The sequence below is a fragment of the Phyllostomus hastatus genome, unplaced genomic scaffold (genome assembly GCF_019186645.2).
Source record: "Phyllostomus hastatus isolate PE091 unplaced genomic scaffold, TTU_PhHast_1.1 phas_scaffold_585, whole genome shotgun sequence".
NCBI lineage: Eukaryota > Metazoa > Chordata > Mammalia > Chiroptera > Phyllostomidae > Phyllostomus > Phyllostomus hastatus.
Genome location: NW_025334037.1, coordinates 14280504 through 14304465, shown reverse-complemented (window position 1 = coordinate 14304465; position 23962 = coordinate 14280504). Strand labels below are relative to the sequence as shown.

At 41.9% G+C, this 23962-nt stretch overlaps 1 long non-coding RNA gene across 2 annotated transcripts; it reads right to left on the bottom strand.

The window, feature by feature from the left end:
• Positions 1-19056: 19056 nt before the first annotated feature.
• LOC123810083 lies at positions 19057-23572 on the bottom strand. Of its 2 annotated transcripts, XR_006784178.1 has the most exons (4): positions 23338-23572; positions 22817-23215; positions 22059-22202; positions 19057-19390 (listed from the first exon to the last, which is right to left on the bottom strand). It is a non-coding gene; the product is annotated as an uncharacterized LOC123810083 (long non-coding RNA). The 2 variants fall into 2 exon arrangements; XR_006784177.1 differs by having other exon boundaries at positions 22817-23569.
• Between the last annotated feature and the right edge of the window lie 390 nt (positions 23573-23962).

Below are 23962 nucleotides of genomic sequence, written 5' to 3'. Positions count from 1 at the left end.
CTGTTCCTGTTCTAGTTGTTTGCTTAGTTTCTTTTTGTTTTAGTTGTGGTTGTTAATAGTTGTGAGTTTGCTGTTGTTTTACTATACATGTTTTTTTATCTTCTTTTTCTTAGATAAGTCCCTTTAACATTTCCTATAATAAGGGCTTGGTGATGATGAACTCCTTTAACTTGACCTTATCTGAAAAGCACTTTATCTGCCCTTCATGCTAAATGAAAGCTTTGCTGAATAGAGCAATCTGGGATGTAGGTCCTTGCCTTTCATGACTTGGAATACTTCTTTCCAGCCCCTTCTTGCCTGTAAGGTCTCTTTTGAGAAATCAGCTGACAGTCTGATAGGAATTCCTTTGTAGGTTACTGTCTCCTTATCTCTTGCTGCTTCTAGGATTCTCTCCTTCATGTTTACCTTGGCTAATGATGTGCCTTGGTGTGTTCCTTCTTGGGTTCAACTTCTTTGGGACTCTGAGCTTCCTGGACTTTCTGGAAGTCTATTTCCTTTGCCAGAATGGGGAAATTCTCCTTCATTATTTGTTCAAATAACTTTTCCACTTGTTGCTCTTCCTCTTCTTCTTCTAGTACCCCTATAATTCAGATGTTGGAACGTTTAAAGATGTCCTGGAGGTTCCTAAGCCTCTCCTCATTTTTTTGAATTCTTATTTCTTCATTGTTTTTTGGTTGTTTGTTTTTTTCTTCCTTCTGGTCCACTCCATTGATGGGAGACCCAGCTTTCTTTCCACTAGTATTGGTTCCCTGTGCATTTCCCTTCATTTCACTAAGCATAGCCTTCATTTTTTCATCTAATTTGTGACCAAAATCAACCAATTCTGTGAGCATCCTGATCACCAGTGCTTTGAACTGTGCATCTGATAGGGTTGGCTATCTCTCGGTTGCTTAAAAAAACTAGTTGTGGGGTCTTGAATTCTGTTTGAGCCGTCTTTTTGGCAGGGATGGGGGGGTTCTGGTTGTGCCTGTTACATATGAGGGGCGGAACCTTAGGTGTTTACCAGGGCGGGGCACCTCAGTTGCTGGGTTGTGATGTTGTAGGTGGGGGTGGGGTGCGAGAGGGAACAATGGCACTTGCTCTGCTCTCCGTGGGACCTCAATCCCTTCTGCTGCTTCCCCCAAGCAAACTGGGCCCTTCCGGTGCCAGTTCCCGTGTGGGTGGGCTTGTGCATACTGTGGGACCCTCCAAGGACCTCTCCTGTGAGGCTGGGAGTCCCTCCCTGTGCCTCAATCCCCACAGGTGTCCTCAATCAGTGCCCCAAGGCTCTATTTCTCAGCACTGTGATCCTAGGTTGCGCGCAATGCCTTGCTTTACATTCACCACCTCACTGGCTCTGCTGGTTGCCACCCCTCGGCGGGGGTCTGCCAGCTGCTGCTTGCGCACTCAGGGTCCACCCGCTGTGGTCTTGCGCACCCCAAATGCCTAACACAACCAGTCCCAATACTCCCTGCTTTCCACACTGTGACCTGAGCCTGGCTGCCTGACTCCGCTCCTTCTACCGGTCTGGATGAATGCATCTATTTTCTTGTCCGACTTCCATTCAGATCAATTTTCTATCAGTTCTGGATGTTATTCTGTTTCTAAATTGTTGTTGTCCCTATCTTGGTTGTGCGAGGAGGCACAGTGTGTCTACCTATGCCTCCATCTTGGCCGCAACTATCTCAATACTTTTTCAATTATAGGCAACATACAACATTATATTAGTTTCAGTTGTACAACATAGTGATCAGACATTTATATAATTACAAAGTGTTTGCTCTGATAAGTCTAGTACCTATATATTCCTTATGCTGTACTTGGATTCTCACTAAAAGTTACACTAGGCCTTTAAGAGTAAAAAAATGACATCTCGCTTAATTCTCCAAACACACTCATCTGTTGTTCACTTTTTTTGTTGCCAGGCACTGTGGTCTACAAAGATCTAGAGGGAGTGAGACAGTTCTTGTCCTCAAGAGGATTTGACTCAAAGGTTAAGTGACTTATTCAGATTCACAAAGCTAGTAAGTGTTAGATTGGGGCTGCGTCTGAGGACTAGCACCCTAGTGGGTGGCAACCAAATGCCAGATGGCCTTCTAGAGTTGTGAGCCATGCTTAATTTTTGTAATTATGGCCTCAACATGTGATGTATTCTTTGGGCCCCTATCTCCTTTTAAGATTATAGCCATGAATTCTGAGGGCTTTGCCATAGTTTATTCTTCCTAAGAATCCCCTTTATGTGTCATGTAAAGCTTTCTTATAGATTAAATTCAGCTTTTCTTTCTCTCATTAATTGGGACAGGGGTATGATCTATGCTATGGTGTTATAGTTGAATTCCTAAGAAGCCTCTTTGTAAAAATCACTTTAAAAATGATTATTTCAAAGAGAAAATGGGGGATTTAGGCTCAAAATAATAGAGTAATTTTGCCTGTAGGCATTTCAATAATACTGGTGTTTTTATAGCTTTAAGTCGATAGTTATAAAGCTAAATATCCCTGGGCAATCCAGCTTTGATTACATCTAGCTTTTGATCAGGAGGCATGGCCTTTGTTTTTCAATCCTCACCAAGGCTATTGTTGGCACAAGGCTTCTTAGCCATTTTTATCACATTTTTCACCCATTGTTGGATAAACACATCACAGAATCACTCAAACAAAGCAGCTGACAGCAAGTTTTTTTTCTCTTTGTCTGATATAATGTTAGTTCTAGCATTACAACCATGTGCATAATGAAAATCACATGTCCCATTATTGATTCAACAAATATTTTTTGATGCCTACGTAGTCAGGCACTGAGCCAGGCTCTGGGGATATAGCAGTAAACAAGATAGACCAGCCCTTGCTGTTATGCAGCCTGCATTCCAACGGAGGAGATGGTCTCTTAACACCCAATATAATGTCATGTGGTGTAAGTGGTATGGAAAAAGATAGAGTCAGAGAGGGACTGGTGGCTGGATCATGGTGAACCTTGGAGTCATTGAAGGGGCTTTGGATTTTGTTCTGAATGTGATAGAAGCCATTAGAAGTTTTTGAGCAGAGGAATCATCTGATACATTAATATTTTAGATGATCTATTCTGACTGCTGTAGGACAGATTGTAGAAAATTAAAAGGGGATAGATGGAGAAAGTTAGGAGACCACTGTAGCCTGGATTCTTCCATAAAGCTGAGCCTAGACAAGGGGTTGTTTATAGGAAGTGTATCTGGGAAGTGATCCAAGGAACAGAAGGGGAGACATAGGAAGGGTGAGACAAGAAAGAAGGCATTGTCAGGGCTATATTCCACCAGGGATGTCTGGGAGGCCATGTGGGGATTTACCTCTGAACTGTGCAGCTCCTGTCCTCCATTGGTCCACGGCCGCCCACTGGGGTGTTCGTTCCCTTGGCCTGCCAGGTTTGTGCACGAGGCAGAATGATGGAGTAGTTCCTGCAACATCCCATATTCCAGGCAGCAGGGACAGAAGCGAGATTCTGTGGGGCTGCTGAGGCACAGTGAGGGCACCTACTCAAGAGGCGTTTGATCCAGAAGCAAGTGCAGTGAGAGATGATGGGGGGCTCAGACTTGGACAGCCCTGGGGAGGTGCTGAGAAGTGAGCAGCTTCCTGGGTTCTATCCCAATCCCTTTGTGAAAATTTGCATTGGAATAAAAATGTCTATATTTTTGCATTAAAACAGACCACTGATTTCTCAACTTTTTGCCTCTGGTGTGTTATCTCCACTTCGTAGGCCTGCTCTCATGCCTGCTCACACAACTGCCCGTTTTGTGGACATCAAAGTTTACCATTAAAACAGAGAAACTGATGAATGAAGATTTCATAACCTGCAAAGAAGCCTCTTTCACCTATACGTCTTCTTTATTTAACACATTTGATGGATTGTACAGGCAAATGAAGGTGATGTAATGGGAGCAAACTCGAATGGGCTGTGTATTTGGACAGGATAATGTACTTTGTTTCAGACAAATGTCCTCAAGGATAGAAGACTTATGGACAATTTCAAAAATGTCTGTTTAAAAGTTAAAAAACAAAAGAATATTCCTCCATTGGTCACGGTTATTCAAGTTTCTTATATCATGCTAACTGAAGGCCAGGAACACAATTTTCATGGTATGAAAGGCAACATTTTGAAAAATAATATGCATTGGGGTGTTTCTCAGGAAAAGGAAAACATCTGTAATATGTTTTTAAAAATCTCCTGGTGGATAAAGGTGCCTAGAAGAGTACTCCGGAGAAGGCAGTCCAAAGAATGTTGCCACAGTAACACAGAAAGGCCACAGTGAGGAGGCTGAGTGGAAATGCATTACGGCGTCCCAGGCTGTTGTGCATCTTCTGGGGAGCGTTTCAGGATGCGCTCAGGGAAGCCTTGTCTCCCTTGCCTGGTCTCCCTATCAAGTTGGCTCTGCTACATTTTCATTATTCTCTACAGTCCCTGTAAGTGTTTTGTTTGATCTCACTTAGGCAAACTGTGAATAATACTTTTACTACTACTGATTTCAGTTTAATCAGTCCTCTGTTATGCAAGCACTATGCCAAGCCTATGCATTGGGAAAGAACAAGTATTTTCTTAGTAGAGGACGTGAGAATTCTTTGTGGAGAGAGGCATCTTTTGCAGAGAAGTTTCTTCAACTCACTGAGGTGTGGAAGGAAGCCTTTGGGGTCTGGAGGTGGGGGTTTCAGGCTATCCCCAGGTTGAAAAATAAGGAGGACTCCTTGTATTAGCAAGTGGGATAAAAAGGATGATATAGAGCTTCCAAGAACTGCTGTACAGTGAGGGTGAGGAAAAAAGAGTCACCCCATGGCTTGAACTGGGAGGAGTGATGTGGGAATTAAATCTGTCTAGTGGAGACTCTTTAATTGAACCATTTGTACTCCTTGTGCTGTGAGCCCTCCTGCTGACAAATCTTTATTATAATTATGAGTCATGATTTGCAGGGAAAAAGCTATTTGGTTTCAAGGTGGACTTCAAGCTAACACACTCAGGTTTTGCTAATAAGTTGGAGAAAGGCCAGTAGCTGGTTTATGCTCAAGAGGCAATAATGTGAGTGATTAAGAATATGCATTTGAATCCTAGCCCTATCATATGTTAGTGTTTCTCCATTTTCCCTTCCCATTCTCAGCATTACTTTGTGCCCTGGGAGGCTGACCTCTGTCTACACTGTTATGTCCCCTGAACTCACCTAATCTCTGACTTCCAGTTGAGTTTGATCAATGAAATGGGAGGCACTGGCAGAAGATTAGAGGGTGGGAGAAAAGAGAGATCCAAATGTTAATTCCCTCTGTTCTTTCCTGCCAAACTGTGGGTTTGGCAGTGACTAGGTTTCTCTATCTACAGCCATCTCTCCATGTGGACAGCTCTCACCTGGTTTCAACTACATCAATCTCTCTTCTTGTCCCTTCAGGCCTAGAGGTGATAATGACTTTCTGTTGGGTAGTCTCTGAATCCATCTTACATTTTTTGCTTAATTCTGCCACACATGAAACACTCTGGTTCCCTTTGAACATGCCTACCTCCCTGATTCTTACAGTGAGTAACCTTGTGCAAGTATTCAACTGTTTCATGCCTCTGTTTTTATATCTGCAAAATGGGATTGGTATTAGTATATAGCACGTAGCATTAATTGTTGGTAGATTAAACCAATTAACAAACATAAAAGTACTTTGCACAGTATAAGTAATATAGTAATAACAAATAATTATGTTACTTATTACAGTGATAGTAAGTAAAGTTTCTCATTTTACCCTTAAAATAATTCTATAAGGCAGATATTATTTTCCTTATTTTACAAATGGAAAAAAACCCCTAAGGCCTAGGGAAATTTAGATAACAGAGTTGTGATTCAAGAACTAGGTCAACGTAGGAAGCTTTTTTTTTTTTTTACTTCATTGCATAAAATGAGATTTCCCACCTAAAGGGGAGAGAATAAATAGTAAGATTAGTAGCCAGCAAGATGCATGCTGAAATACTCTAGTTATGATGGAGTATTCAGAAGATTTGTTTTTAAAGAAACCAATCTCCTAGAAGTGACTTTGGACAATAAAAAGGACATTTGTCAATGTCAGGTCATGAAACACAGCTTCCCCCCTCTCTCCACCCTCCAAACAGAGCTTGTCACTTAGATTCTTTTTTTTTAACGCCAAATTGATTTTTCTTTTGGCTTCAAGGACCTTCACTTTTTAGTATGCTTCTGTGTCCTCAAGACTTGATTCTTATAAAGGACTATTTTCATCTTCCTTACTGCCCGCTGAAAAGGTCTGAAACCGGTGATTAATGAAACAATCCTCACTGTCATTTCCCAAGGCAGCGCTTTTGTAGTGAAAGTCGGATGGAAAAGTGAAACTGGAAGGGCTCAGTTTCACATTAAAACTTCATTTAAAAACCTGACTGCCGTGTGAAGGGAGACAAGGAGACAATGAATGTAATCAAACTGGATTTGTCTAAGCCAGTGATATAGCATCTCCTGAAACTTCTTTTGAAGGAAATACATTCCTTTTGGCTTCTATAGGAGAGGTATTATCTTTCAGACTAAAAACAAAATGATGGGCCCCAGACAGAGATAACCTGGTAAAGTGTGTGTGCCAAGTTCTGTTCAACAGTCTCCTCTGTGGTAGCTGGACCAGGAGGAAGAAGTGCAGAGTAGCTATGTCAGAAAGAGATTGGCCAGAGGTATCAGGAATGATTGTTCTGAACATCAGCAACCTGGCTGGATAAGATGTCCCTGGTTTATACTCTCCTTAGCAACAACAATTTGGCATCCATCTACAGACACAATTGCCTTTGTGGGAACTGTGGGATCTAGCACTATATGCCACAGGATCCAACAGGAGTATTTCCACTTAAGGACTGGTTAATAGGCATATGGATCTATAGATCTCAGACCCAGCTGCAGACTCTGCAGTGGTCCATGAGTTGGCTCTAGCTGGGAGCCCTGGAGGACACTCTCGTGCACAATCACTTTTGGATAAGAAATTCTTATTTGAGGATTTGGGGAATTCCCCTTTGGGGAATTTGAGGATTCCCCAAAGAAGTCCCAGCACACCACTGGAGGGAAATAAATATACATTTAATAGAGTAAGAGGAACAGTTTGACTTTACTCTGTTACCCTCCCCTTCAAGGCAGCACAGGTCAATGACACAAGAGACCTTGGTTGTGACTTCTTCTATGAGGGAAAGTGAGAGAGTGTAAGCAAGAACTCAGCTTCCCCAACTGTTCAGGACTCTGTCAAGAGAAAGAGGCTCCTTTTTCTTTCACCTCATGCGGAAGAATTAATATTGTTAAAATGTCAATACTGTCCAAAGCTATCTATAGATTGAATGCAATCTATTAAAGTTCCAATGTTGTTTTATGTAAAAATAAAAAAATTCCTAAAATTCATATGGAGCATAAAAGACCCTGAATAGTCAAAGCAATCTTGAGAAAGAACAAAGCTAGAGTCATCACAGCTTGATTTATTTATTTATACTTTATTTTGATTTTTAAAGTATATAACAAAGCCATAGTAATCAAAATAGCATGGTGCCGGCATAAATACAGACACATAGACCAATGGAACTGAATTGAAAAATGAAAACAAACTCCTGCAGATATGATCTAGCAATCCCACTTTTGGGCATATATCAAAGGAAAAGAAATCAGGATTCTGAAGATAGCTATATTCACTGCAGCATTATTGATAACAGCCAAGATAGGGAAACAACTTAAGTGTCCATCAATGGATGAATGGATAAAGAAGATATCACACACACACACACACACACACACACACACACACACAGAGGAATATTATCCAACCACAAGAAAGATGAAAATCCTGCCATTTTCGACAGCATGGCTGAACCTGAAGGCATTATGCTAAGTGAAATCAGTCTAACAGAGAAAGATAAACATGTATATGTGGAATCTAAAAAAAGCTGAACTTAGAGAAATAGTAGGACAGTGGTTGCCAGGGGCTGGAGAGGTGGGGAAATGGGGAGATATTGGTCAAAGGATACAAACTCTAAGTTAGCAAATGATTAAATTCTGAGCATGTAATGTACAGCATGGTGATTATAACTAACAATACTGTGTTGTATACTTAAAAGTTACTAAGAGAGTTCATTGTTCTCACCACAAAAAAGAATCGGTAATTATGTGAGGCGATGAAGGTGTTAATTAATACTCCTGTGGTTGTCATTTTGCCAAGATGTATGTGTCAGATCATCACACTATAAACTTAAATGTATACAATGTTAGATGTTAATTATATCTCGATAAAGGTTGGGAAAAAAAGAATGATGGTTATATCCGAAAAGGCGTACTGAGCATAGAAAATTAGAGTTAACTAAATGTATAATGAGAAAAGGAATATATAATCTCAGAGAGAAAAATAATCCACTTGGAAGGTAATAGGGGAAGAATTTGATAGCACAAGAGAAAGGTTAAGCATAATGCATTTGATTTGTTAAGGCTTTTGACAGAGGTCATCATTCACTTCCCCCTTTGTATAAATTCATACTCAACTCATCAACCTTCTTTCACTCCCTGTTCCCATCGGGCTTGGCTGGTGCGAGGCAGCGCCTGCATTAGCTCGTGTAACTAACTTTGACAAGAAACAATCTTCCCATGTCAGTGACAAGCACAGTGAAGTTTATTTTGTGTTCACTTTACGGTCCAGTGAAGATCAATAGAACAGGTTTGCAAAATTTACTCCCTTTTATCTTGAAATCTATTTCACCAGTCCTTTTTACCCCTCCCCTAACTATAGGAGCTCTACCATCAGGAATAGTCCTTGTCTGTGTGGTCTTCACCATCACCCTTATCGTTATCGCCAACAGATGAATAAGAGCAACCAGCATTCATTGAGTGTTGCTATGTGTCACTTACCACAGGGAACAGTGCAGAGAGTTTATCTCATTGATCCTTTACAAAGAATGATCATCATGAATCAATAGATTAGGAAACTGAGGCTTAGAATCTCATAGTCGGGAAAGTGGAGCCAGAATGCAGACCCGTATCTATTCAAACGTTAAGTTTTATATTCTTTATCGTTTCTTTATAGTACCTGCTATGTCCTAAATATAGAGAAGAAAATTTAAAAAGATAGAGAGTATCAATACAATTCATTGTCCACTTAGAATGAAATGGAGAAAGCACTGGAAGATTTAGTTGGTTCTTAGGGATTGAACCTCGTGTCCCCCTGGTCCCTAAGCCCTGCAACCTGAGTTTGCCGACTATTTTTCTCTCAAACCCAGGAGTGAAACCCAGCCTTCCCTGGGTTTGCACTAAGCCCCACTCACAGAGAGCCATGCAGGTATTTACTAGATTTTACTGAAATTTTGTGATGTAGTTGGGGAATAAGAGAATAGTTTATATGATCAAGAAGCAAAGAACTTCAAATTGAACATCAGAAATCCCTTTTCCTAGACACCCCAGCCCCTGAGTCCTCAGACCTTGCACTAGGGGCTTTGTCCTAGCTTCAGGCCACATGCTCTGCTGGTCCCTTTCACCTTCTGTCCTGGACTGCCCCCCAAACTCTACCTTATTCTGGTTCTATCAAGTACAGCCATTGGGTTTTCTTTAGCTTCAAATTCGGCTTCATGCTCATCTTTGTGAATCCAAATTCATAAAGGTGCTCAACAGAACACAAGGGCATTTGATATAACCGATTCCCTTTTAAAAGGCACATGGTAGAAATTTCCTGTCCCACCCTCTGTAGAACCACCGCCCTGCCGAGACCGGGCTCATTCTTGTCAGGACCCAGCAGAACCTTCTTGGATGAATGCTAATGGTACCTTCCGAGTCTCCTCACATCATGAACCAGGTAGATTCCCCGGAGCACAATTTCGGGCCTGGGTCTTTGCCCCCTCCTGCCTCTGGGTTAGGCTGGGGTTTCTGGAATCCAGGTGATTTCTTTGGGCTGTTGGGCTCCTTAAAGGGCATTTGGCACCCTGTAAAAACTGTTTATTAAAGGAAACATTAGGACTGCTTTCCCTTTAGTAGTCTACCCCTGGGAAGTTTGACCGACTTGGGGAGGTCTGACGTGGAATGCTGTAGACTTTGAGATGGTGGTTGAGCCTGTTTGGCAAGGCAATAGCAAGGCCACGGAGGGAAGACATGACGGGTTGAGCTTTGAGGCCAAGTTCCTGGTGGTCAGGAAAGCCCAGTGAGAGCGCTATAAAAAATAATAACAGCAGTTAAGCCGTTCAAGGGTCCAGTTTTGAGCTGAAATTTCAGATTTTGCTTTTTTTCCCCTTCACTCTTGAGGTTTGGCTCACCGCTTTTTCCCCTCTCCTGAGATCCCGTTGACACATGAGTGTTATTAAGGCTTCTGGAGGGTGGGGTGAAGGGTGACCATGTCACAAAGGAAGGCTAATTGGCTAGGGCTCCCCCCTCCACTCCCTCCAGCTGGCCTGAGTCTCTTTGGTTTTTAGTTCTTCCTAAAGGATCTTGGCATTGGTGGCCTGTGTCTCTTTTCAAAATAATTAAAACCAAAAGAATTCAAATTAGGCCCTTTCTTGCTGTCGGTGCTGTTTTGCCCTACTTTGCAAGGTCTGGGAAGCAGGGTGCCATTGGGACAGTTTGGCTCCCTACCTGGACTTGAGCTCAGTTAACTCCCTCTGCAGAGTGTGTCCAAGCTGTGACATCCCCTGGAGCGGGAATGGCAAATTCTGGGCACATGCGAGGCTCTTTCCACTCTCAAAACTTGTGGCAGAAATTGCTAATGGAGCAAGGAATTATTTTTTTTCCCCAGCTGAGCCTGGGTACAATTGTGATTCTTCTTTTTTAAAAACAATGAATTTAGTTTTTTAATTGGAGGTAGCATTATTTAAGCATTATATAAATTTTAAGCGTACAACACTATTATTCAGCACATGTAAACTCTGCTGGTGCTCACCGCCAGAAGTCTAGTTTCCATTGTTTACCGTATATTTGACCCCATTTACCCATTTCACCCTTCCTCCACCCTTCCCCACCTGGTAACTACCTTTCTGTTTTCTGTACCTATGTGTTTATTTTGTTTGTTTGTTACTATTTTGTTTCATATTTGCATGTAAGTGAAATCATTCAATTTTTTTCTTTTCTGACTTATTTCACTTAGCACAATACTCTCAAGATCCATCTATATTGTTACAAATGGTAATATTCCATCTTTATTGCAGAGTAGTATTTCATGTGTATGTGTACTACATCTTGTTTATTCATTCATCTGTTGATGGACACATAGGTTGCCTTCATATCTTGGCTGTTCTAAATAATGCTGCTATGAACATAAGGGCAGGTATATCTTTTTTGCATTAGTGTTTTCATATTCTTTGGATAAATACTCAGAAGAGTAATGTCTGGATTCATGATCCTTCTTAATACAACTCTCCCAGGAGCTACTACCAGTAATCAAGGTTGGGGTAGGGGATGGAATCTATTTAACATCTTTGTTTTTACCCTAAATCTCTCTGAGGCCCAAAAGGCATTGCCTTCTTGGTAGAAGCTTGACCAAAGGCCAGGTTAATTGTATAAATTGTAGGTTTGCTTTAGAATCCAAAAGAAACTCGTTCCTTGGTCTTCAGACTTCTTGAACCTTTATTCTCCTCTCCCCCACTTACCTCTCTATATTTCTTCTTCAAAATGCACTCTAGCTTCCCAGGGAAGGTTCTCTGCGTTCTAAGGTGTATGCTATCAGTTATTAAAAGGCCCACTGAATTCAAATGAGATTCCCTCAGCCAGATTTATAGCACTTATGGTGAATCCTTTGGGTTCTGCCTTCGGTTAAAATGAAAAATATGTTACCTGGAATAACTGAGCTGCCTGGAGTTTCTGGACTGGTGAGTGGGAAGCAGCTGATTGTTCAAGACTCAGGGCACTGGGGCAGACAGAGCTGGACTCAAACTGCAGCTGGACCACTTGCCTGCTGGGTGACCTTTAAGAAATTGACTCAACCTCTTTGAACATACATTTTATCCCCAGTAAAATAGAAAGTCCTTATCTCATGTTTTACCATGAGGACAAAATGTGTTCCTCCCTGTAAGGTACTTGGTACAGTTTGGCAAATTCTGCACACTGTGTGGCCCCTTCTACCCCAAATTTGTAGAAGACATTATTAAGTGGACCAAGGCAATTGATAAATTTGTGCTGATTTTACCCTTATTCCTTATCTGCCTGACAAAGAGGTGACCTTAGTTGTCCAAAGTCACACAGATTCTAGGTCTGCTGGGCCTCAAAGACTAAGTTCTTAGCCACTTTGATGCCTCCTAGTTGACTTTAGACAAGCTACTCTGATCTTTGCTTCCTAGAGTGAGAAGAGTTTTTTTTACCCATAAAATAGAGATAATATAATCTTTCTCATTGAATTGTTATAAGAATTGGATTAGTACTTGTAGCATAGGGCTTGAGCTGTTACAAATATATACTATCACATATTTACCATCATCATCATCGTCATCATCAATTGGCATCATTATTACTCTTATTGGGTTGACCAAAAAGTTTATTCATTTTTTTCCATAAGATGTCTCTAGTGGCGTTTGGTTGTCTTTAACTTCATTCAAAACAATTTGGTTAGATTGTTTTGTCACAGCTGTTATATCAGCATGCATCTAAAAAAACCTTATCAAAACTGGTGAATTTTTGTGTAGCCACATTAATAGTGAAGATGGAAGAAAATATGCAACATTTTCAGCATATTATGCTTTATGGTTTCAAAAAAGGTAAAAATGCAACTGAAACACACAAAAAACATTGGGGCAGTGTATGGAGAAGGTTCTGTGACTGATCAGTCATGTCAAAGGTGGCGTGAAGTTTCTTGCTGGAGGTTTCTCATCGTTGATGCTCCACAGTTGGGTAGAGCAGTTGAAGTTGAAAGTGATCAAATTGAGAACAATCAATGTTACACCACACAGAGGGAGATTGCTGACATATTCAAAATATGCAAATGAATAAAGTTATTGGTGAAAATGAAGAATATGTCTTTTATTTTACGGAAAAAAACATATGACATTTTGGCCAGCCCAGTATGTTTTGTTTTTTTTTATTCCCCCAAGTCCACTCCCTCTTTTCTAGCGCCTAGCACTGTTGTTGGCACATTACAGGTATTTAGTATGTGTAAGTAGTTCTGTTGGGGCAACATATGGTATTATCACTCCAGAGAGGAAGGAGAAACAAATGACTGTTCAGGCTGAGAACTCTGGCTGACCTTCTGACATCCCCATAAACAATTCCAGGAAACCTATTTCTCACTACCTTGGGAAAAGCCTGGAGAAGTAACTCAGCCAAGCAAGGATCAGAAGCTCCTTCCAGTCCCTGCAGGATCTTGGCTGTTTGTGGCCATCCTGTAGAGGCTGGCCTTCTCACTGGTCAGTGAGATAAGAGCTGTTCTTCCTATGTCCATGAGGTTATAGCTCTTGAGCTTCCTGGTGTGGAAAGGGCAGATGTAGGAAAGATCCCATGAACAGTTGTGTCCCTATCTTTAACACCCAGTGCTTGAAATAGACCACTCTTGTTGAGGTTGTTGAGAGAAGTACGTTTTGTCCCCAAGAGCTTTAAGAAATGCAGAATTCTCTGAGCTTTGGCCTAAGCTAACCAAAGATTTATTATCCAGACTGTTACACTTGCCTGCCCATCTGGGGGGAGAATCACTGTGACTCAGGCCCATTTCCTTCTTCAAAACATGTCAGTTCTGTTGATGGCAGCTTTGCCTCTCTGTTGGCTAAAGGAAGACAGCGCCCCTTGCTTCCAGTCTGCACATAGCCATTATTCCTCATGGTTTACCTATTCAAGAAAATACCTAAAAAACTGTCCATTTCAGAAAAATTGTAGATTTACAGAAAAGTTGCAAAAGTAGTTGTTATATACCTTTACCCAAGGGGAATTCCCACATACTTTCACCCAACCTTCCCTAACATCTTATACAATCATGATGTATTTGTCGGACTAAGAAATTAATATTGGTACCTTGCTAGTAACTGAGCTATAGCCTTATTTTTGGATTTTAGCAGTTTTTCCACTAGTGTCTTTTTTTAAATTTCATAATCCTATCCAGGACTTCACATTTTTTAAAATTGTCATGTTCCTTATTGTTCTCTTACCTGTGATAGTTTTTGAGTTTTTCTTTTTTTTTTTTTTCATGACATTCACAAATATTTTGCATGCAGAATGTTTCTCTATTGGGTTTGTCTGCTACACCTATTTATTTCAATAATTTTTAATTTTATAACAGTTTTAGATTTACAAAAATTGCAAACATAGCACAGAGAGGCCCACATAGCCCACACCCACTTTTTCTTATTTTTCACAGCTTACATTGTTGTGGTATATTTGTCACAAGTAATGAGCCAATACTGATACATTATTATTGACTAAACTCCACCATTTCCTCAGAATTCCTTAGTGTTTTATCTAATGTCTCCTTTTCTATTTTAAGGTCCCATCCAGGATGCCAAAGCACATTTAGTTGCCATTTCTCCTTAGGCTCCTCTGATTGGTGCCAGTTTCTGAGATTTTCCTTATTTTTGATGACTTTCATAGTTTTGAGGCATACAGGACAGGCATTTTGTAAACTCGTCTTCAGCTGGGATTGGTTGAACGTTTGCCTCATCATTAGACCGGGGTTGTGGTTTTATGGGAGGGAGAGTGTGGAGGTAAAGTGCCATTCTTATCACATCATATAAAAGGTACATACTGTTAACATATTTTATGACTGTCGATGTTGACCTTGATATCTTGGTGGAGGTAGTGTCTGTCAGGTGTCTCCATTGTAAATTTACTCTCCCACTCCCTTTTCATGCTGTATTCTTTGTAAGAATGTCACTGCACAGAGTACACATTTAAGGATATGGGGAGTTGTGCGTTAGCTTCACCTCCTTGAGGGCAGAGTATTTACATACATTATTTGAAATTCTTTTGCCTGTAAGCTCTGTCTTATCTCTCCTATTTACTGGTTCAATTATTTATTTATGTCAGTATGGACTCAAAATTTATTTTATACTTGAGTTATAATCTAATATCACACCACTTACTTTGTTGCTTAAATTGTTTCAACTTTGGCCATTAGGAACTCTGTCACTGGGCTCCTGTATCCCTTTGACACAGCTCCATGTTTTCATTCATTCATTTATGCATGCATGCATTCATTTATTCACTCATGCATTCATTCATTCATTCATTCATTTATTTGAGAACTGCTTACTTTTTAACACTATATGATGCTTCAGGCTCATCTTACAGAATTTCTGTGTCAGTTCTAAAATCAGCCATTTCTCCAAAAGCCTTATTTTCTTTTATTGGAAAATAGTATTAGAAAGCAAAATCTGTGTGCTAGGTGTGTTCATTGCAACAGGAGTGTTGCCAGTGCCAGGCCCTCTCAGCTGAGAAGGAATTATATGTATGTATAGTGACCCATGTATCTGTTATTTCTCTATGTAACTATCTGTATCTGTGTTAAGCCTAACATGAATTCATACTGATGTCTCCAAGTCTCTTCCAGCCTCCTTTCCTTGCTTCTTTTTTTTAATGATTTTATTTATTTATTTTTAGAGGGGGAAAGGAGGGAGAAAGAGAGAGAGAAACATCAATGTGCGGTTGCTGGGGGTCATGGCCTGCAACCCAGGCATGTGCCCTGACTGGGAATCGAACCTGCGATGCTTTGGTTCACAGCCCGCGCTCAATCCACTGAGCTACGCCAGATAGTTCTTGCTTCTTTATAGACTCTCTAACAGTAAGAAACCTGGATCCTATTATTGGCTATTCATGTACTTAATTGTAAATTCCAGTATATATGCATGGAGTGGTTGGAGATTTGTTAACCTATATTCCTGCAGAAGACAATTTAATCAACTAGAGTACAATACTCTGTGCAGTTACTTTTTCCATTAGTCCTACAGATGCCACAGATGCCACTACCTTCATTACTTAGGTCAGTACCTTTCCCCCCGCCGCCTTCACTGAGCTATGTTTCATACGTTTGCAGTTCAGGCAGAATTTTTTTTTTTTGGTCACCTTTTGCATTCCATCTGAGATTTCCTTGACTTCCTAAATGATTTATGTTTGATTTGCCCATGTCAAAATTCACTCTTCATACTGAACATTTCTATGGATTTTGACAAATACATAGTGTTGCCCATTTTTTTCTATTTGCTGCTATGGTATTTTTTCAGAAGTTAAAAAAATTATTTTTATACATATATAAGGTGTGTCAGAGGTTATATTTAACTTATTAATTACTGAAGGAAATTATAATGTATTAAAACCAGTTCAAATAGCATTTCAGAAGCTAGGTATCCAATGTTAGGTTGAGTGGTAAGTTAGATACAAAACTGGTTGTTGTCCAACCTTGTCAGAAGTCATAAATTCTGAGATTATCTGTTGCATGGGAGAGGAATTATTTCCATCTTAACCATACAAAAATGTACGAGTTAGCCTCTGCCCTGACAGGGCTATAAAACAGCTCAGATAATAGATTATCAAGAAGAGCACCACCCCAGGAGAACATCCAGAAACTGCTTTTTAAGTTCTAGAGAATTTTTCTGATGCTAAGGTGATGGAAAAATATAATTAAGGTAGCTGACAAAACTGCATAGTTAGAAATGGACAAAAATTGTTAAAGAGATAAATTCAAGAGAGAAAAGTGAGAATAAAGTGAATCCAATCTAAAGTTAGACTCAAACATTTATACACCCAAAAGTCTTGCACACTCACTGAGGGAGAATGGCAGATTTGAGTATGAGCTTTCTAGCTCTCAAAGCAAAGTCAGAGCCAGGGGCCTCCTAAGATTTGTCATATTCATAGAAGGTTCTGAAACACATAGTCTGATTGTCTTGGGTCCGATTTTTTATTTGGGCAGAAAGCTAAAGAAGCTTTTTATTAAATTGGCAGAAATGCCTGTAGTTCCAGAAGCTAAGAAACTTGTGGGCAAGAGAAGACCTCAGGTGAAGCCAAATCAAACTGTACTCTATCAGATGCTTCTAGCCAGAACCCTTTGCAAATAAAACCGAGGCCTTGGGCCCAAACATACTATATGCCAAACAGAGAAGAGATGTTGCCCACTATAATGAATTAATTTCCTGTAAATATCTCTTGCAAAGGTGATAATATTATACTAGTGTTGATAGAACATGAAATCCCCACCAAATTACCTATCACTAGGGCTGGTCCTCCCAGTTCCCTGAAAGATACATGCCCAAGGGCTTCGAGACTAAGAATTGCTGAGAGAGGCCTTTAGGCAAGGAACGGGGCTCAGAACAGAACAAAACGGGTCCACCAGAGGGGAATCAGAAGCCTGCTTTCAGCCTGATATTGCATCTAGATTACTTTGACATCAATCTGCCTACTGTATTTTTGCATACTAGGTACAAGTCCTTTTGAAATGTCCAACCTTTGTTCCTTTGTCTGCATTGAGGCTGTAGACCCTGGGACACTCTATGTCTTCATCGGCAGCATTCGAGGTATCATGAAAGAAATCCCAGAGGGAAGGAAAGTATCAGAGGTCAAAAGTTGAGGTTACTTGTATCCTTGGGTCTTCCCCAGAGTTGTGCTTCCCAGGAGCACATCACTGCTCTGGTCTGAGAAGGAAAACATTCTAATTTGTTCTTTTAAGGGAGATCCCCTTACTGTGTCTTTGTGTAGACCTGGAGTTGAGATCCTTTTTGCCTGAATCATCATCTTTTAGTCAAGTAGAAGCACTGTGGGATTTCTTCCCTATACAGGATTAATGGAGAATGGCCTTTTTCTTTGAAAGGGTGTTGGAAATATAATCCCTTCACTGGTCTCAGATTCAGGCAGATCATTTCCAAGATAAGTCTTTTTTATTGAACTGTTTTCGTTTTCCCAGTGAGGTCACCAGTCTGCCTCCCCAGGAGGCCTCCCACACAGGGAGCATCGCACCATCCCGCTCAGCCCTGGAGATCCTATCTGGCTGCCCTGGCGCATGGCCCGAGCCTGAGACTTCGTGAGAGCAGATATGGCTCCTCCTTGTCTCACCCGCAAAGATGTGAATCTCAGCACTTTGAGTGACAGTCTTGTGGTTTACAGATGGTGAGAAGCACTCAAAGAACCGCAGGGCAATCATTTTATCTGAGGGTGCTATTTAACTCTCAAAGGTTGGGTTTAAGGCTGCAAGAACTTTGAGGAACTTCCCATTTTCATCGGTTGTCATTATAAATTACTACACCAATTTCTGGAATATTCTGAAGGCCAAGGTGACCATGCCTTCTCAAAGAAGAGAAAGTGCTAAGCATGACAAAAATCCACTGTCCTATCTATACACAGATACTATTTTTTCATTATTTATATCACCACCACCACTACAAAAAATAACAACAACCCTCCCCCCTCACCATAACTGCCTAAAGACCTCTCCTTCATATTTGCTGGGATTTTACTTATAAAAAAATATTTCTGAGTTAAGAAATCTTCCCCTTAACATTATAAATTATCCTTGAAACTGAGGCATATGAGATATCAATCATTCACAGTTCAGTGTTATTTAATTATAGAAACTGTTTTTGCTCTCCTAACATCCTTATGCTCCACTCCTAAGGAAACAGAAATTTTCTGGGAAAGGTATGGAAGTGGGGGGTGAAAAGGACTTAAATTGAGGAACACTGGGTCATAACTCAGGATCCTTTCAACCTTCAGACTTTTCCATTATCGAAAAACCCTTTCCTTAACAACGTTATGTCCTGTATTTAAACTAATCTTAAATATAAAATGTGGCTCTATTAACCTACAACTGAGGATAGTGACCTATTACAAACAATCAGGGTCTCAAATTCAGTTTGGGTGGTAACAAGAGAGCAGTTCCAAGTGAAAGGCTTATTCTCCACGTCTAGCTCTCAGAGAGATTTCCAGCTGTTGGTGGCTGTGACCACAGGGGTGAGTTAGGGAGATGGGAGGGAAAGTAGTATGAAGACTTCGGAGGCGCATGCTCTCAGGCAATCAGCACACAGCATCCTCTGCAGCTTCCTCAGCTCCGTGATGCGGTCTGCCACCCTTCTCCCCTCCCCTCTTTGTAACACTCTCCCTTGGATGACACTGGGCCCACTGTAACATATCCTCATTCATTCATTTCCAAGCATGCATAAGTTATGGTCTTTAAATTGCAAACAACAGAAGCTGACATATAGGACCTTTATTTAAAAAAGGAGGCATTGGAAAACTAACAGGAAACTGAACAACAAAGCTGTGGTCGTCTGCAGATATGACCACAGTTTTCCACTCTTGTATCCACTCCCTTCACCTTGTGACTTTGCAGCTCCTCCCATCAAGGAGTAGATATGAGTTCTCACTCCCTTCAATCTGGGCTGCTCCTGTGACTTGCTTTGGCCAATAGAATGCACTGGAGATGTTGATGTTGAAGTGTGAGCCCAGGTCTCAGCAAGCCCCGTGTGCTTCCATTCCCTCTCCTGGAACTCCACCCAGGTGCACGTGAATAAGATCAGGTTAGACTGCTGGAAAATGAGATACCATGGAGAGCAGAGATGATCCCAGCTGAGGTGACCCTAGGCAACCAACCTCCAGTTCACCAACAGCTGATCACAGATATCCATGTGCAAATCCTTCTAAGACCAGGAGAAATGCTCAGCTTACCAAGCCCAAATTACTGACCTCTAGAATTTTGAGATAAATAAAAGGATATGATTCTATGCTATTAAATTTTGGCATTATTTGTTACCCAGCAAAAGCTCACTGATACCACAGCCTTGAGAAGAATAAAATCCAGGAGCTAGGGCACTTGTGGTCCCTTTAGAGAGCTCCCACCTGATGCCATAGCTCCAGTTGCCTTTTTGTACCTTTCCCATTCCCAGGTAAAAGAATTTGGTTGGTCCAACTTGAGTCATGTGCCCTCTGCTAGGATGGGGCTGGGATCATCTGGTTTAGCAACATGGTCAGGACCATAAGGTGCAGGAAAAGGTCAGTTCCTTAAAGAGGAAGGGGGCTAGCAGCTGCTCTTTCTAGGAGAGGGGAAGAGGAGGTCCTGGGTAGACAAAACACATGCCCACTATAAATATTTGTTCTATATACTTACTTACTCAAAAAGGAGTAAGATATTCATCTTCATCAAGGAAGCCTCGGTCCAAGGGGGGAGCCCCGCAAGTGACAGTGTGGTCACTGCTGTCACATAGGGGCTGCAGATGGCTTTGAAAGCCAGGGCCATGACACCTAACCCAGACTCCCTACTAAGGAAAGATGCTTGGAGGATAGTAGTTCGGAACCAAGTTCCATGAGATAAATAATCTCATGGCGCTGAGGTGCGGGCTGAGGTGCGGGCACTGGGACTGGCCAGAGTGAACACCTAGAGTGAGGGTTTTAAACTGTCCCCATGGGCCTAGTGTGTACCATGCTATGTCTGGTGTGCCTCAGCTTCCTTAAAAAAGAAAAGAATTCCATTTATAGATTCCACCAGTTTCTACTCCCTCTGTTACAGTGAGCCTTGTATGCTTGCTAAGGACTGTGTATTTTCTCCTATAGGCAGTGAGGAGCTACTGCAGGTATTTGATCAAGGGGAAGGGGGCTGGTGGTCATACTCAGATTTTGTGTATCAAAAACAATTGTTCTGGCAGCAAATAAAAAGAAGAAATTTGGTAAGGGGTGAGAAAGGAGGCAGGGAGACCAATGAGGAAGCTATTGTTTTCTTTTTCTTTTTTTTTAAAGATTTTATTTACTTATTTTTAGAGAGGGAAGGGAGGGAGGTAGAGAGAGAGAGAGAAACATCAATGTGCAGTTGCTGGGGGTCATGGCCTGCAACCCAGGCATGTACCCTGACTGGGAATCGAACCTGTGAGACTTTGGGAAGCTATTGTTTTCTAGACAAGAAATGATGGCCTCAACCAAAGGGAACAGAATGAGAAAACAACAAGGACAGGATGGATCTTTTACGACATCCTCGGAGAATGTGTGGAGACACCAGTTGCTTCTATCTTTAAAACTACTGTTATATCCTTATAGGCAGGTCGTAATTTGGGAGAACCTTTGTGTCTGATGCCAACAGACAGTTCTTTAAGTCAAATAAGACATACCTGTTTGGGAGAAATTGGTAATACACTTAAATCTGCATGATGCCGAGACACCAGTGCCTCATTGCTCTTGTTCGGAAAAATAAACAGCTCTCCACGGACCCACTCAACTTGCCAGAGAGCCAAGCGGCTTCCACACCCGCTTGGAGTCCTGGTGTGAGACGGAGGCCCGTCAAAGGCCAGCCCTGAACTAGAACCAGATGGGAGAAGATTCTTGCCAGAGTCCGTCACCCAGACCTCTTGCTTCTCAGTGATCAGAGGTTGAATGTTCACAGAAAGTGCATCTGATGCTTTAGTCACATTGGATCAACTGAAGTAACAATGCAAGGCAGTGTCTGCCTTGCGAGGGAGGAAAGGAGCATCTGTGGAGAAAGCCACGCTAGGCTTCTGGGGAGAGGAGGAAAAGGTGATGCTCTTGCTCAAAAGGGTTTGGACAGAAAGCAAAGAAAAAAAGATTGATTTGAGGTTTTCTCCTTTAATAAGATAGATCAGGCTTGGAGAATAGATGCATATCTTGGGAGGATATAGAAAAAAATGACAAGTTACAGTGGAGAAAAGTACATTTTTTAAGCTAGAACCTTTAATAAAACCTTGATATTCAACAAATATCAGTCGTTCAGTTAGTATGTTACATGTCTGTTATAAGCATAAAAAGTTACAGTTGTATGTATGACACTTTTACTGTGGTTGGGAAGCCCAGTTGTGGGAAAATGCTGATATTCAAAAAAAATAAATAAATAAAGGTTAATAGCAACCAGAATCTATTGGTGTTGGTAAAGGGAGGATGTACCTGAGGAAGGCAATTTGGCAACAAAAACCAACTTTAGACTTTTGTTTTAATCTCCAAATGATGCCAGTGCGTCACTGAGCTTCACTGATATGCCCGAAAGAAGGCTCTGTACATCGCAAAGTCTTCCACAGCTGGGTCTCCTCACCAGGCCACGTTGCCTATGCAAGGCAGGCCCAATGCATTATTTGTTTTTCGTAAGTCTTGTAATTATTATTATATTGTCAATTGCACAATTTTATTGTATTGTGGGTTTGCATGTGTATGCACATTTAAAGCATTGATTTATTAAATGAAACATTTCAAATACATCACCTGTTACATCATCCTGTTTTTCCATTTTTCCTTCGGTATTTCATTTTTTCACTAAATGAGGCAGCTCCACAAATGGAGGCGAGTCTGTCGTCTCAAGACAGCGGTGAGCTCCAGATGGTGATGCAGGGAATGCTCGGGCACTGTCTGATTAGTTGCCAAATAATAGTGATCACTCTTTAGTGAAGAACTATTTTGAGCCCATTATGTTACCCACACCCTTTACAATTAAAAATTAAAAGAAAGGTATTTGTAGCAGAGACTGGAGAAAAATCAGTCGAGGAGGTAGATCAGTTCCTTAATATTGTGGGAAATCCCCTCATTGGAGACCCCTGTTAAAAGGCAACCATGTTGCCTCTCAGTTACGATAGCACCGGGTTGGATGAGGGGCCCACACGGCTATGTTTGATCAGTGGGGCGGAGGGCCTGAGAGAAAGGTGAGGAAGAAACTTTTTAAGGGAATGGAGTGGAGACCAGCCTCTTCGTTACTGGGCACTTGCCCCTGATATAGGAATGGACTTCTGAGGCACCAGCCCGAGATTGGGATCCGGGGCCTCCGGGAGCGGGAGTAGGGAGGGTAGCTGGGTGACTCTTCACTTCCAGCTGGCTGCCCTTTAGAAAGTGCCCTCAGCCTCTTGACGGGCTTTTTCCCCGTGCCAGGCTTATAATAAATGTTCAACCAGTTGTAGCTACAACCCTGTTTTCTGTGCCTTTCTAAGCTCCATTTTTCTCTTTTCAGAAATAATGTGAATTGTACTCACCTCATAGGGCGGTTGTAGAGATGAAGTGCAGCCAAGTACGTAAGATGCTTAGCACTGTGTCTGGCCCATAACAAATGTTTGGTGCACATGCAGTGTTATTATTAACATTACTGATAGTAGGTCACATGAGCATTTTTTCTGGAGAACACAACACAATCCCTTCCACTCCGATAGCCACTTCTTGACTGGAATCTCTTTCCTTTTGAGACTCTTCAGCGAGGCACGTCTTTTCCTTTTTTCTCTTCATCTTCCTGGCCCAGGCTGCTGCTGCTTCTGGGGATTTGCTGCTCCTGTGTGCTCTGGGAAAAGGGCCTCCGCCAGGAATTCCCATTTGTTCAAGGACCACAGAAAGCTGCAGTCATTTTTTTCTTCCAGCTCTCGCAATCTAGTCTAGACGCTCTGAGGAGGTGGAGGATATAATTACAGCTTGAAACACTTAACATGCACCAGCAACTCAGCTCCTCCTGCATGTGTGTGACTCAGGCCCCCAAGAGGTCACCAAAATCTGATGATTCACTCACCCAGATAAGCTGGAAGTGAAACCCCAGAGGTCCAGGGTCCAGTTGCCTTGACCACACAGCACCCTTTACTGGAAATCCATTTCTCCATTTGGTTCAGTTCGATTCAGCGCAACACCCTCTGTGTACCACACTGCCCCAGCTATCAGGCCGCTTCCCTTGGCCCTGCTCTGCGTCTGAGAGGCTGACCTTTCCTGACTGCATCGCTGGGCTCTTTGCACCCTGGCCTCCAGTTGCAGTCTGTCCATGGCAGGAGTGGCAGGATGGATATTACAGGTCAGAAGGGAAACAGGTCCCCGCCCCCCACCCCCATAGCTGGTTCCCCTTTGGCTACAGTTTCTGTCTGCTGACCTCCCTTCCACCGCTACAGCTGGCTTCCGCTCTCCATAATCTGGTAATATCATTTTCTCCCCTTGTTCCTTCCAGGGCGGTAACAGCCTCCCTCTGCGGCGAGTCCCTGGCATTACCTCCTGCCTCCCCGCACCTCTGTGAACACTGCCTTCATTACACTCTTTCCAGTGGAGCTGCTGAGTGTGCCCTGTGTTCCCTGGCTGGACCCTGACTGACACCAACAGGATCCTGCCCCTGGGGAGCTCACGGCCAGCTTGGACTCATCATCCCAAACCTC